Source organism: Mesoplodon mirus (assembly GCF_964341445.2).
Source record: "Mesoplodon mirus genome assembly, chromosome: 10".
Classification (NCBI taxonomy): Eukaryota; Metazoa; Chordata; class Mammalia; order Artiodactyla; family Ziphiidae; genus Mesoplodon; species Mesoplodon mirus.
Window position 1 is genome coordinate 47,774,082 of NC_138986.1, and position 12,102 is coordinate 47,786,183.

Genomic DNA, 12,102 nt, shown 5'->3' on the forward strand with positions numbered 1-12,102 from the left:
AGATAAATAGCAGCGCTTCTCGGGATGGGCCTCAGTTGTTGTAGTGCTGGCTGAGGGTGAAGACCTACTAGGTTAATTCGAATTGTTTTTAGCAGAATTATCCTTAAATTGGGAGTGATGGGGAATGATTGCAGGTAAAGACCTTCTGTGGTCTTACTTCATCTTGCAGGAATTTAGTCCTGCCCTCCCATTTTACAGATTAACGACCTGAGGCACAGAGAGATTGAGTCATACCCAGGTCAGACCTAATTAGCCTGGGTCTCTTGTGATTGCACCTCACGTTTCCTAAAGCTAAAATTTTCAGTCAACGGGTAGTAACCATAATGCTTCACCCTGTGTATCATCTCATTGTCCACAATGATTATTTCCATCCAAACCCTCTGTGACCCAGGTTCCCACCACCAGTAACGTTTAACAGGTGAAGAAATGAAGGTCCAAATCAGTGTTGTTCAAACATAGAGATAGAAGGCAAGGAACATGTATAATTATAATTTTCTAGTAGCCATGTTAAAAGAAAGTAAAAAGAAACAGATGGAATTAATTTTGATAGTGTACTTTAACCTAATATATATCTAAAATATTATCATATCACCCTGCAATCAATATTAAAAATTATTGGGGGCTTCCCTGGTGGCGCAGTGGTTGAGAGTCCGCCTGCCAATGCAGAGGACACGGGTTAGTGCCCTGGTCCGGGAAGATCCCACATGCCACGGAGCGGCTGGGCCCGTGAGCCATGGCCGCTGAGCCTGCGCGTCCGGAGCCTGTGCTCCGCAACGGGAGAGGCCACAGCAGTGAGAGGCCCGCGTACCGCAAAAAAAAAAAAAAAAAAAAAAAAAAAAAAAAAAAAAAAAAAAATTATTGGAATTTTTTTGTACCAAGTCTTTGAAATCTCAGTGTGTACTTTACACTTAACAGCACATCTCAGTTTAGCCAAATTTCAAGTATCCAGTATGGCTAGTTGCTCCCAGTATTGAGCAGCATGGCAGTCTGGTGGCCCAAGGCCATACCCAGCTAGATTCTTTAATTGAAATCTCTTGAGAAAAACTTAATCAGCTTTCTTATTCTTCCCACAGACTGAGGCCACACATTTCTGTCCTCTTTGTGTCACTTTTTCCCCAGCTAACTCTAATTACAGGGAGATGCTTGGTTTGGCCATAACCACAAGCTCAGCAGTTTTCTACCAGTCCTGGCAGCTGGTGAGACCAACATACTCTGCCTCGTAAATGACAGTGGGAAGCATTCTTCCAAATTTCTCCACAGCAGTTTCCATGATTTCCTTTCTCTTAGCAATAACTCAGTGGCATTTTGCATAGCCAGGGTGATTTTTAAAATGCATCCTTTCTTAAAGACCCATTCTAATCAATGGAGTCTTAAAATACATGCTACCAAGTAGTCTCCCTAGGATCTCAGCAGAACAAGCAGGGATTATACATTTTTTATCTGTTTTTATTCCAGGTATACCTCTATTTTGATTCATAACAGTTTACTCTTTTCTTTTTTAACTAATCAAATGCTTCCCCAATATATCAGTCCCATTTTGAGCATTATTTACAATGACACTGAGAGCATTATTCACGATAAAACGTTAGTAAAGATCAGATTCCATTTCCACTAAATGTAAAGTCCCTGGCCATTACTTGAAGTATCATACTGTAATACAATCCCAGAAACAAAAATGACAGAAGAATGGTGACAGGCTCCTGGAGTTTGTTATGATGGACTTCACCCAAATAGAAACCCTGATTTGTAAGAATTGAAATCTGAATAGGAAAAAGATTGTCCCCTATTCTTAATTAGAGGCCAGACCTCCACATCCTCCAAAATTCTCAGTTAAATATAGAGAAGATAATACCTTTTTTGTTATCCTGTGGCCTTGTCCGGTAATTGAAGGATGGCACCATAAAACCAGATAAATGCATTTCCCCTAATTCCCTGCAGTGCTGTCGTCTTTAGATTTTGACTTGGTATCGATCTCTCCTATTCACAGATGCCCCTGAAATCTGTCATTTGAAACACTTTAGGTGTAAGGTTTCATTTGGAGTCAGAACAATATGTTGTAAGGGCTGTTTTCTTCTCTCGTCCGACTACTTTCCTGTAGTAATGCTCACTTAGACCCCCAAACCACGGTCCTCTTATTCACTCTGATTTGAAGGCATTTTTATTTCTTTGAGTGGATATCTCATGTTCATTTCAGAATGTCACTTAGTAGCTGAATTTCTGCTAAATAACCAGAAATTATAGTTGACTCTATCCAAGTGGCTGAGTACCTAGGTTTTGCTTCCAAGTATGGTACTGAGTAGAAATGTTGTGGTTTCATCTTCAGTATTAGTAGTTGACTGAGAGTGATGGTTGGGCCTGAATATGAGGAAATCTAGAATGCAGTGGCAGGCCATCATCTACTGCAGGGATTCTTTGGGGTTTTTTTTAAGATTTTTTTTTTTTGATGTGGACCATTTTTAAAGTCTTTATTGAATTTGTTACAATATTGCTTCTGTTTTATGTTTTGGTTTTTTGGCTGCGAGACGTGGAAATCTTTGCTCCCAGACCAGGGATCAAACCTGCACCCCCTGCATTGGAAGGTGAAGTCTTAACCACTGGACCACCAGGGAAGTCCCTACTGAAGGGATTCTTGACCTGGGGGTTTTATCAGAATCACCTGAGGAGCTGTTAAAAATCCTGGTGGCCAGGCCCCATTGTCAGAGGCCCTAAGGACTGGACCCAGGCAAGTCTGTAAGAGCCACCTCCTCTTACTCAATTGCATCCATCTGTGAAAACTTAGGGAGAAATTTACTATATGAAAATTACGCCTTAATAAACATATTATCCTGAAATATATGCATACTTCGGAATTTTTGACACCCACCATGGAGAATATTTTGACTGTCAAATGCTCTGGGGTCTGAAGATAAAGCTCGCAGTTGAAACAGTGATTCACTCACTCAGTAAACATTTAAAGAGCAGTGCTAGACATTGTTCCTGCCCTGAGAAAACAGAGGTACATTGAGACACAATACGTGCCCCTAAAGATCTTATTTTATGGATGAGACCAATATCCAACAATTGCGATGCAGCAGTGTAAAGTGTAATGAGTATATCTACAGAGCAAAAAGAGAGAAGGACACCCCCAACAAACATATACACACACGTGCACACACACACATGCACACGCACGTTCCCATTCCTACGCCACTGTCAAAGGTGGAAGCGGGTAGGCAGTGTGGGAAGATTTCACAGGTTGCAGAACATGAGTGCTGAAGCATGAGCAAAGAAGTGAAGAATATTCTGCCTGTTTTGCAAAGGAATGGCTCTCAAAATTTGGTTCTAAAGTAAAACAAGGTCTTTATGACATCATTTTTTAAGGTGATTTCAACAGCCTTTGATGTGATTCAATTTGTTTTTCCTGATCTATCTAGTCCCAGCCCAAGTCACAATGTCTGACACGCAGTAGGTATGCAGCATAGTAAGTGCGCTGAGTTGAATTGATGCTTCCAGTAGTTTTGCCTTTACCTTGACAAACTGTTAAGACACAGTGGGATCCTAGGGAAGTTAATGATACCAGCATATAATTTTCAAAATAGCACCCAAGTTACCTCTCTAAGTATTTCTTCCAAAATACTAAAAAATTTTGCCCTTAAAGGACAGCACGTTTAAGAGGAGCAGTAGTTCCTGCTGGTACATGTCATGGTATGATTTGTGTTTTACATTTTGGGAGCATTAACTCCTCTTTCTAACCCAGTTTTTACTCTCTCTCTCTCATTCTTAAATATGTCTGAGGTTTTGGAAGAGCAACTGGGCCAAAAGATCAAATGATCATATCATTCTTTACTTAGTCTGTCATTGATGTAGACACAGAAAACGGCATTGTGTTTTCCTGGATATTGAATACTCTTTCAGGGTTTGGGGGACAGAGTGTATTTGAGAGTAGCTGTTGACACTGCATTGAAAAAAATATAGCCAGTGCTGGGATGTCTACTCGCCCAGGGCAGCTGTTCTCCCTGCACATTTTGGCAGCTTATATGACAGTTATCACCTTTGATTACTTTGATGCTGCAGAACCTAACAGGGAGATTTGTGACTTGACCCTTTGCCTGTGGTGTAACATGGAAGGACAAGATCCAGCTCACATACTGCTTTGTTTGGAAGGCAGTATTTCTAGATTGTTAGTCTGCCTACTTCCCAAGCCTAAAAGCAATTGTGCATTCCAGGCCCTGTTCCATTAAATAACCAATTCTGGTTAGAAAGAAAGTAGATGATGCTGTGGGAGCTGGGCCTGGGGTTTAAAATGGCAGGATGCACAGGGCTCTCGCCTGGTGTGTGATTAAATCTGAGCTCCACGGCTGACCAGCTGTGGAGTCTTGAGCAAGTCACTACACCTCTGTGAACTTCACGTTCTCATTTCCAAAATGGCGGTTGAGGTTTAAAGGAGATAAGAAACATGATGCTAACACAATGCCTGGCGCTAATACATGCTCCGTGTCAGGTCTGTGTACTTTGCCCTTGTTAACATGTATATCAATCTTGTCATTCTCCTGTTTAAAAACTTTTCAAGGCTCCCCTTACCCTCTGAGAAAGGCCTAAACATTTTAACCCAGCGTTCAAGGCCTTTTACGATCTGTCTGACCCACCTTTATACCACATCCAGCTCTTACACTTCATCCTGTAGCAAAACCAAACCATCTCTGTGCCCTCAGTGGGCCTCAGGCACTCACTCTCTTCCTCTTGGGATGCCCTCCTCCCACCTCTTAGGTCTAAATCCAATCTGCTGCAAGGCTCATCTTTTTTTTTTTCTTTTTTTTTTATTGAAGTATAGTTGATTTACAATGTTGTGTCAATCTCTGCTGTACAGCAGAGTGACTCAGTTATACACATATAGACATTCTTTTTTTATATTCTTTTCCATTATGGTTTACCCCAGGAGGTGATATAGTTCCTGGTGCTGTACAGTAGGACCTTGTTGTTTATCCATTCTAAATGTAATAGTTTGCATCTAGGCAAGGCTCATCTTAAATGACACTGCTTCCTAGTCCCTCAGGCTGGAAAATTCACCTCTTTGTCCAGCCCTGTCTTTCTCATCACTTTCTCATGCTCAGAGAGGCCTCTTCCTCTAGTGAGGCCTCTCTTCTTTTTCACAAGGCCTGCAGACAGCCACCTTCTTCTCTGTGCACACGCAGCCCTCGTGTCTCTTCCTCTTATAAAGACACCAGTTCCACTGGCCTAGGGCCCCACCTTTATGACCTCATTTAACCTTAATTACCTCTGTAAAAGCTCTGTCTCCAAATACAGTCATATTGGGGTTAGGGCTTCAACATATGAATTTTGAAGGGACAGAATTCAGTTAGTAACATGTGGGTATAAAAGTCCTGCCGGCTCCTCCGAGGGAGGATTTTGCATCTGTGTGTGTGTGTGTGTGTGCGCGCGCGCGTGTGCGTGCGTGCGTGCGTGTGCACGTGCTGTTCCCCTCTGCTAATAGCTTTCTTCTTCTCTGCCCTCATGCAGAGCGCAACAGAGCAGCAGCCGCTGTATTGTTTCCCTGGGTCTCCGGGCCTGGCCAGCCCGGTATAGCTGCTCCCTGGCCATCCCACCCCTCAAAGAGCCTGCTTCCGCTCCACCAAGGGCTCCCAGAGACCCGCACTGCCTCACGCGGAGGTTCCATCACAGCCCCCTCCTGGCCGCCCGCTGCCAGCCACAGGGAACAAGATAGAATGAGCCCCAACAGGAAAGGGAAGGAATTTAGGGGACTGGAACAGAAGGATGACTCTTTTGTTTTAAAGGAAAGAAGTGAAGCCTTTCCTTTTACTTCTCTGTTAAACATTGTCCATGGGGTTTTTTTCCCTCCACATTTCTCCAGGTCGGCGATTCTGAAAGCCACTGAGGAACACCTTAGCTCTACAAGTTTAGACAGCTGATAAGCGATGCAGGGAGAATGCGGTCTAATTGGGTCCTTCGTTAACCCACCCCTGACTTACAGAGGGAGGCTGTTTGGTTACAAATAGTTTTTATTCTGCTAAATCAGAGGCTCCTCATGCTGTCATCTGCCTGCAAATTAGCTGGAGGCACAAGCTTTGCATTATGCAAAGTATTTATTCTCACAATTAATATGCTGGAAGGTGTGGTTTCACATTTACAGTACAAAGGTTCTCACCCAGTAGTGAACCAGTCACCTGGGGAGCGTGTACAAAGTACCAAGCCCACATCCTTCCTCATCCCCACCCCGTGAGAGTGTGAGTGAGAGGACCAGGCCTCCCTCACCCTGCACTGGGAACCCCAGTGGCATCGCTTCTTACCTTACTACTTCCTCAGAGGTTTCTTACTAAATTTTTCAAATATAGGATTCCCTTTTTTTTCCTTGACAAAATCCAGTGACCAGTTCATTTTTTATTGTTTTAGATGGAAAACTTCAAATTTATAGAAAGTAGACAGTGTTGCATAGTGGACCCCCATGATCACCCAGCTCCAATGGTTATCCATATTCTGCTAGTCTTTTTTCATCTGTACCTGGATTATTATTATTTTTTGACTAATTCAGTTTTATTTCGTAGATAAGAGGAAGCGTAATCTCTGAACTAAAAATTGGTTGCATGTCCTTACAAGTGTTCCCCCACCTTTTTTTATTTACTCCTCACAGCATCCCCAGGCATTGTTACCCACATTTTATAACTGTGGAAACCAAAGCTCTCAGAAATCACATACTTGCCCAGACCCTCAGCTAGTAAGCGCTCAAACAGGGTTCACTCCCAGAGGTGTCTGAGAAGTATACTTTTCCCCCTAAGCTGCACCTTAGGAGAATAAGGACCATTAAAAAAATGTGTAGGTCCAAGTTTCCCAGTATGGATAGATGGATAGCGGTATGATAAAGCAAATACTGTATAATGTCAATATCAGAAGCTAGGTAGTATTTGGATATTCATTGTAAAATTATTAAAACTTTGTTTGAAGTTTTTCACACTAAAATGTTGGGGTGGGGGGGTGGAATTTCAGCAGAAGCAAGCTGTCTTTCTCATCAAGCAGGGCACAAAACACACAAGCTAGTTTCAGATACCTTTTCTATTGATACCTATTCCAAAAAGACAGATTTGAGCCTTGGTTGAATTTTAATTTTAAAAATAGCAAGCCAGTGATAGAAATTACCTGGAGAGGTACCTAATCGATATCCACTGGTGACGTCTTAGAGAACCCAGAAAACCAGATGCAGAAGCAAAGACTCTCTGGGGCCGGCCTCTCAACTGTGAGCCGACATGATGATGGACAATTCTCTTTTCCAGTTCCAGTCACTTAGGTGGGATTCCGTCATTTACCCACAGGAACATTTTGCATACATACATCCTTCATGTTGATGCTGTTCCTTAGCACAGAAGGACATACTCAATTTTTTTACACTACATCAAAAACACAGCCACCCACACCGTGCCATCGTGTGATGCAGGCCTTGCTTTGATGGGGATCTGGCCAGGAACTGCTGAGCAGTCCCTGCTCTGTTGGGAATGATGGCTGGAGGCAGAGATACCCCGTTCAGGGATTCCCAAGGGTATTTTGTTGCTGAAGGTACAAGGAGGCGCTGGGTGTGCAGCCAGTAGCCCGTCTCCCACTCCTGCAGAGAGCCCTGTGGGTCCCAGCAGCCCAGGTTGGGCTGTCACTGGCATTACCCAACCTGCCCATTAGCACTCGAGGCCAAGTGCTCCGGGCCCAGGGAAAGCTCCACCCTTTTGCTTTTCCCTGCTATGGAGGAGGGAGCTGCTTAGGGATATAAAAGCTATCTGTCCAGAATCTTCCAGGGTCTTCACACATTGCAAAACTATGATCACACCAGGGAACCAAGAAGTGTCCAATAGCAACCTTCCCCACTGATTTCCAAAATTCCAATTGAATCTTGGGGCCCATGTGGCTCACTGATGTTCATACCATTATACCTTTCTCTTTTGACTATACTCTGAGCAGAATTTAAAGCCCTCAAGAGGTACCTGTCTCCTGAGTTAACTACTCCATCAGCTTCCTTCATCCTGAAGTGTCTAGATAGTACAGGCTACAAGGAAGAGCAGGCTTTGTAATTAGACCTGGGCGTGAATCCCTACTTCCACCATTATTGACTGCGAGACTCAGAGAAAGTTGCTTAACTTCTTTGAGCTCAGCTCATAGGACTATTGTAAGGTTTGAACTCAGATAACAAGTATGTGAAGTCACCTGGCACGGTCTTAGGCTCACAGCAAGTGCCACTAAGCACTGGTTTCTCTTTGCTCTCTTCTGTGTGATACATTGTGGGTATGAGATGAGGGCTCACAGCCCTGCCGCTCGCTGCCTGTGCGAACACATCTTGTCTCTTTCCATCTGTGCCTTCGTCATCTAAAAATGGACTGCCTGTTCTCCAAGATACTGGTTTTTTTTTTTTTTTTTTGCGGTACGCGGGCCTCTCACTGTTGTGGCCTCTCCCGTTGTGGAGCACAGGCTCCGGACGCGCAGGCTCAGTGGCCATGGCTCACGGGCCCAGCCGCTCCGTGGCATGTGGGATCTTCCCGGACCGGGGCATGAACCCGTGTCCCCTGCATTGGCAGGCGGACTCTCAACCACTGCGCCACCAGGGAAGCCCTGGATTTTTTAAATATACTATCTGCTTGCCTCTTAGGGTGCCACCTCAGATTGTGGGGCACAGGAAGGTCCTGAGCATGCAGCCCAGAAAGAGTAAAGGCTGGGGGCAGACTGGAGCCTCTGGGATTGGTTCATCAGGTAGGGAAGGCAGGGGAGAAATGATCAAAATGAGTCTAGAATCAAAAGGTTGGCATTTCTAAAAACTGAGACTGCCACTTGGGAGGGGCAGTCTTGCCCAAGGAGGTGGGTGCCTACACTTCCGGTCACTCCCCCACAGGAAACCTAATTGCAGCCGGGGCCCCTTGCGACTCCCTTCCTGGGGGAGGCTCCTAGGCCGCTAGGGATGGGTAGACCAGTGCAGCATTTCTGCCCACACAGCTACTGCCTTCTTCCTGAGATTGATTGCTGTTGTTATTTCATGTGGTCTTGCAACCGGGAGAGAGTGTTTGCTCAACTTTGCATAACAAACATTAAATCTGTTGCCTGATTTGCAGGTTAGCCTTGCTTGTGGACCTTCGTCCTTGTTGGTTCCTGCCTGCTACAGCCGTCCAGGCACTTGGGACGCATTTTCTTTATTCTCTGCAGCTGCGAGGGGCCCAGGAGTTGAGCTTCCTTAAATGCAAGCATATGGAAGCAAGCAGGAGTGTGGAGGCAATTAGAGGGTTTCTTCCTCCAAGCAGTACAGGCTTGCTCTCTTTGGTGTGTGGCTGTTCTTGCTCATTTTTATTTTCCATTTGGGTTTTTGTCAGACTGTCAGCTCTTTTTTCCAAGCTGTGTAGTTTGCTGCTGGTTGCAGGTGCATGCAAGACCAGGTGACTTGGTTGCTTATTGTTTAGAATCAAACTTTGCACACCGACGTATGGATAATGCATTATCACGATGGTGGTGATGATACTTCATATTTGTAAAATATTCTGCAACTTAAAGAGCGCTTTCACATACATCACCATTTCATTCGGCCTGGGCAGAAGCTCAGAACAAAACGACAGCTATGCTCACTCTGCTAGAGTGTTTCCTTGTCTTTACACCATCACTCTGGTCAAACCACAAAGGGGAGGGTAGTAGATTGAAAACTGTAGTCTTCTGCTTTGCTCCTTTTCTCTTTCTTGTTTTCAGTCAATCGGTTGTATATTTTTCAAGCACTTTGAGGTAGGGAGTCATACCTAGGTAGGGAATCAAGCACCGCTAGATTCTCTGGTGACATTTAAATAACTGTAGCAGACAGCCCTTGCCATCAGGGGATTTCCAATCGAGTTGGGGAAAGAAGACCTACCACTGTGAGTTTAAGTGACAGTGCCCAGCACACCAGTAACTAGGTGTTGGATGTGTGGGTGAATAAATGAATGGATAATGTAACCCACCAAAGTCCTGAAAAGCAAGGAGAAGAGCTAGGGAGGAGCAGAATGAAGGGTGCATGGACCTCAAGGGGACCGGGCACAGAGGGCGCAGCAGACTCGGAATACGTGGCTGCCGGGGGCAAGAGGACGGGATCGCCTGCATTCGTGAATTGCCACCCCTTAGTGCAGCTAAATGAGAACTGAAGATTAAAGGAAACCATGTAGATACAGGCTGCGAAAAGTGAGCAAGGAAAACGTAATTCCCGGCTCAGGATGGGACAAGCAGGAAGGAGGGAAAGAGGGGAGGAGGCCGGCAAACAGACCGGAGGAAAGAGTTTGCTCACCGGTTGTTATCAGGAAAAGTGCTACTGAACTCACTCCACCTTAAAAGTCTGTCTTCTGGATTTAAGAACCTATCAATATTATATTGCAGCCCTGTAATAGGAGCTGGGAGAAGGCAACAAGAGAATCAGGAAAATCGAAGAGATACAAGATTTGGCCCTATCCCTTAAGAGACCCTGCCATGCACAGGAAATAGTGAAATAATGTGAATGCCCCACCCCCAGATGATCAAGTGCTGGGGACAAGCCAAGGGATGGAGAGACGTGGAGACCAGTGTGGCCTGAGGAGCTGAGGAAGGCTCCCTGGAGGAGTAAGACTGGTGAGGGCCTGGCACTTGGAGGAGATGTGGGAACTGCACAGGCAGTTGTGTGGAGATGTGTACCGTCATGGGTAGAGATCGTGCTGGGCCAGTGGGAGATGCTGGAAGAGGTGCAGGGGCCCTGGTGTAGAAGGCTTGGAAGCCAGGCCGGGAAAGTTGCTGAGCAGGAGAGCGACATTATGAAGGCAGTGAATGGAATTATGTTGATGCCCAGAATTCTCATTAATGCTCTGCTGCCCCAGATGCTGGGCCGGGCCCTGTACTGTCCCCTGCTGATGCTGTGAGAGTAAGCTAAGTGAAGGAAATGCCTCCGTAAGATGGGCACCAAAACTTCCCAGTGTCTCCTGGAGGCCAAATACTACCTCTCCAGTGGTGGAACCGGAGTAGGAAAGAATATTCTCTAGTACGGCTGTCGGTAGGACACCGCTCTTAGTGGTTATTTTGGCTGCCATGGAACTGTACTTAGTTTGTGAGTGTTTTAGACCTTTACGAGCTCTAGGTATTTTCATTATGATGAATTTTTAAAAGTAATATCCATTCATACACACCCCCAGTGTAGAGGACTTAGGAAATAAATTACAAAGGACAAAACAAAAGTCACCTTTTATTCCATCACACAGAGAGTCGTGCACATAGTTCATATTTTGTTCAATGTCCTTTCCTGATACAAATTTGGAAATTATTAAAAATAATTTCAAATTGTACTTTTAATGTTTTGTATCTTATTTTTAAGTTGACAATAGACCACGAATATTCTTCTAGGTCAATCAATTTATTTTACAATGTGATTTTAGTGCTATACCCTATTCCATTGTAGGAATGTGACATAATTTCTTTAATCAGTCAAATAGGAAACCAGTCTCCTATTTTTGCTCATTTTGGTTGTTTCCAGTAAATTAGGTTTTTGCATATTTAAAAAAACAACATCATAATGTGGTATTTTCAGATAACCTTATTTTCATTGAGTGAATTGCCCAGACAAATCCAAATGAATATAGAATGTTCCTTATGAAGTTTCATCTTATCTTTAGTGTCACTTCATCAAAAATAGTTAATCAACCCCTGAGTGGAAATGAATTATATGTGCTGTAGCATGCTTCTCTAAGACTGTTAAAAATATGAGCAGACCAAACCCCATGCTGATAGATATACCTGAATATGGAATAAGAGTTTAGGGGTCTCAGTTGGATCAGGTAGTTCTTAAAATTTAAATGTCATCCAGTGCTTGATTGTAGTGAAATTTCAACAACAAAAATTTTAAGTAACCCTCAATATTATCTTCATGTAAATGAAGAAGCAAACATTAAAGAACTTTAACCCCCTCTATGTACCTACCTCTTGATCAATGTCTCCCTTTGAGATACCTGTCTCCTTCCTGATGTGGGACACCATTTGGAGGGTTGGTTCCTGCTGACTTTATTATAAGCTGTGTAGAAGCGAAGGTGCCAACCTTATTTTTCCTCTGAGGCAGAGTTTGATTTGCAGAGATCTGAAACTTCCTGCTTGTGTTCCTTTTCTAGTAAT

At 44.1% G+C, this 12,102-nt stretch overlaps 1 protein-coding gene across 3 annotated transcripts in view; it reads left to right on the forward strand.

Moving 5' to 3' along the window:
* The window catches only part of FYN (FYN proto-oncogene, Src family tyrosine kinase), a 211,467-nt gene that overhangs the window by 99,290 nt on the left and 100,075 nt on the right, over positions 1-12,102 (forward strand). The window lies entirely within an intron of this gene.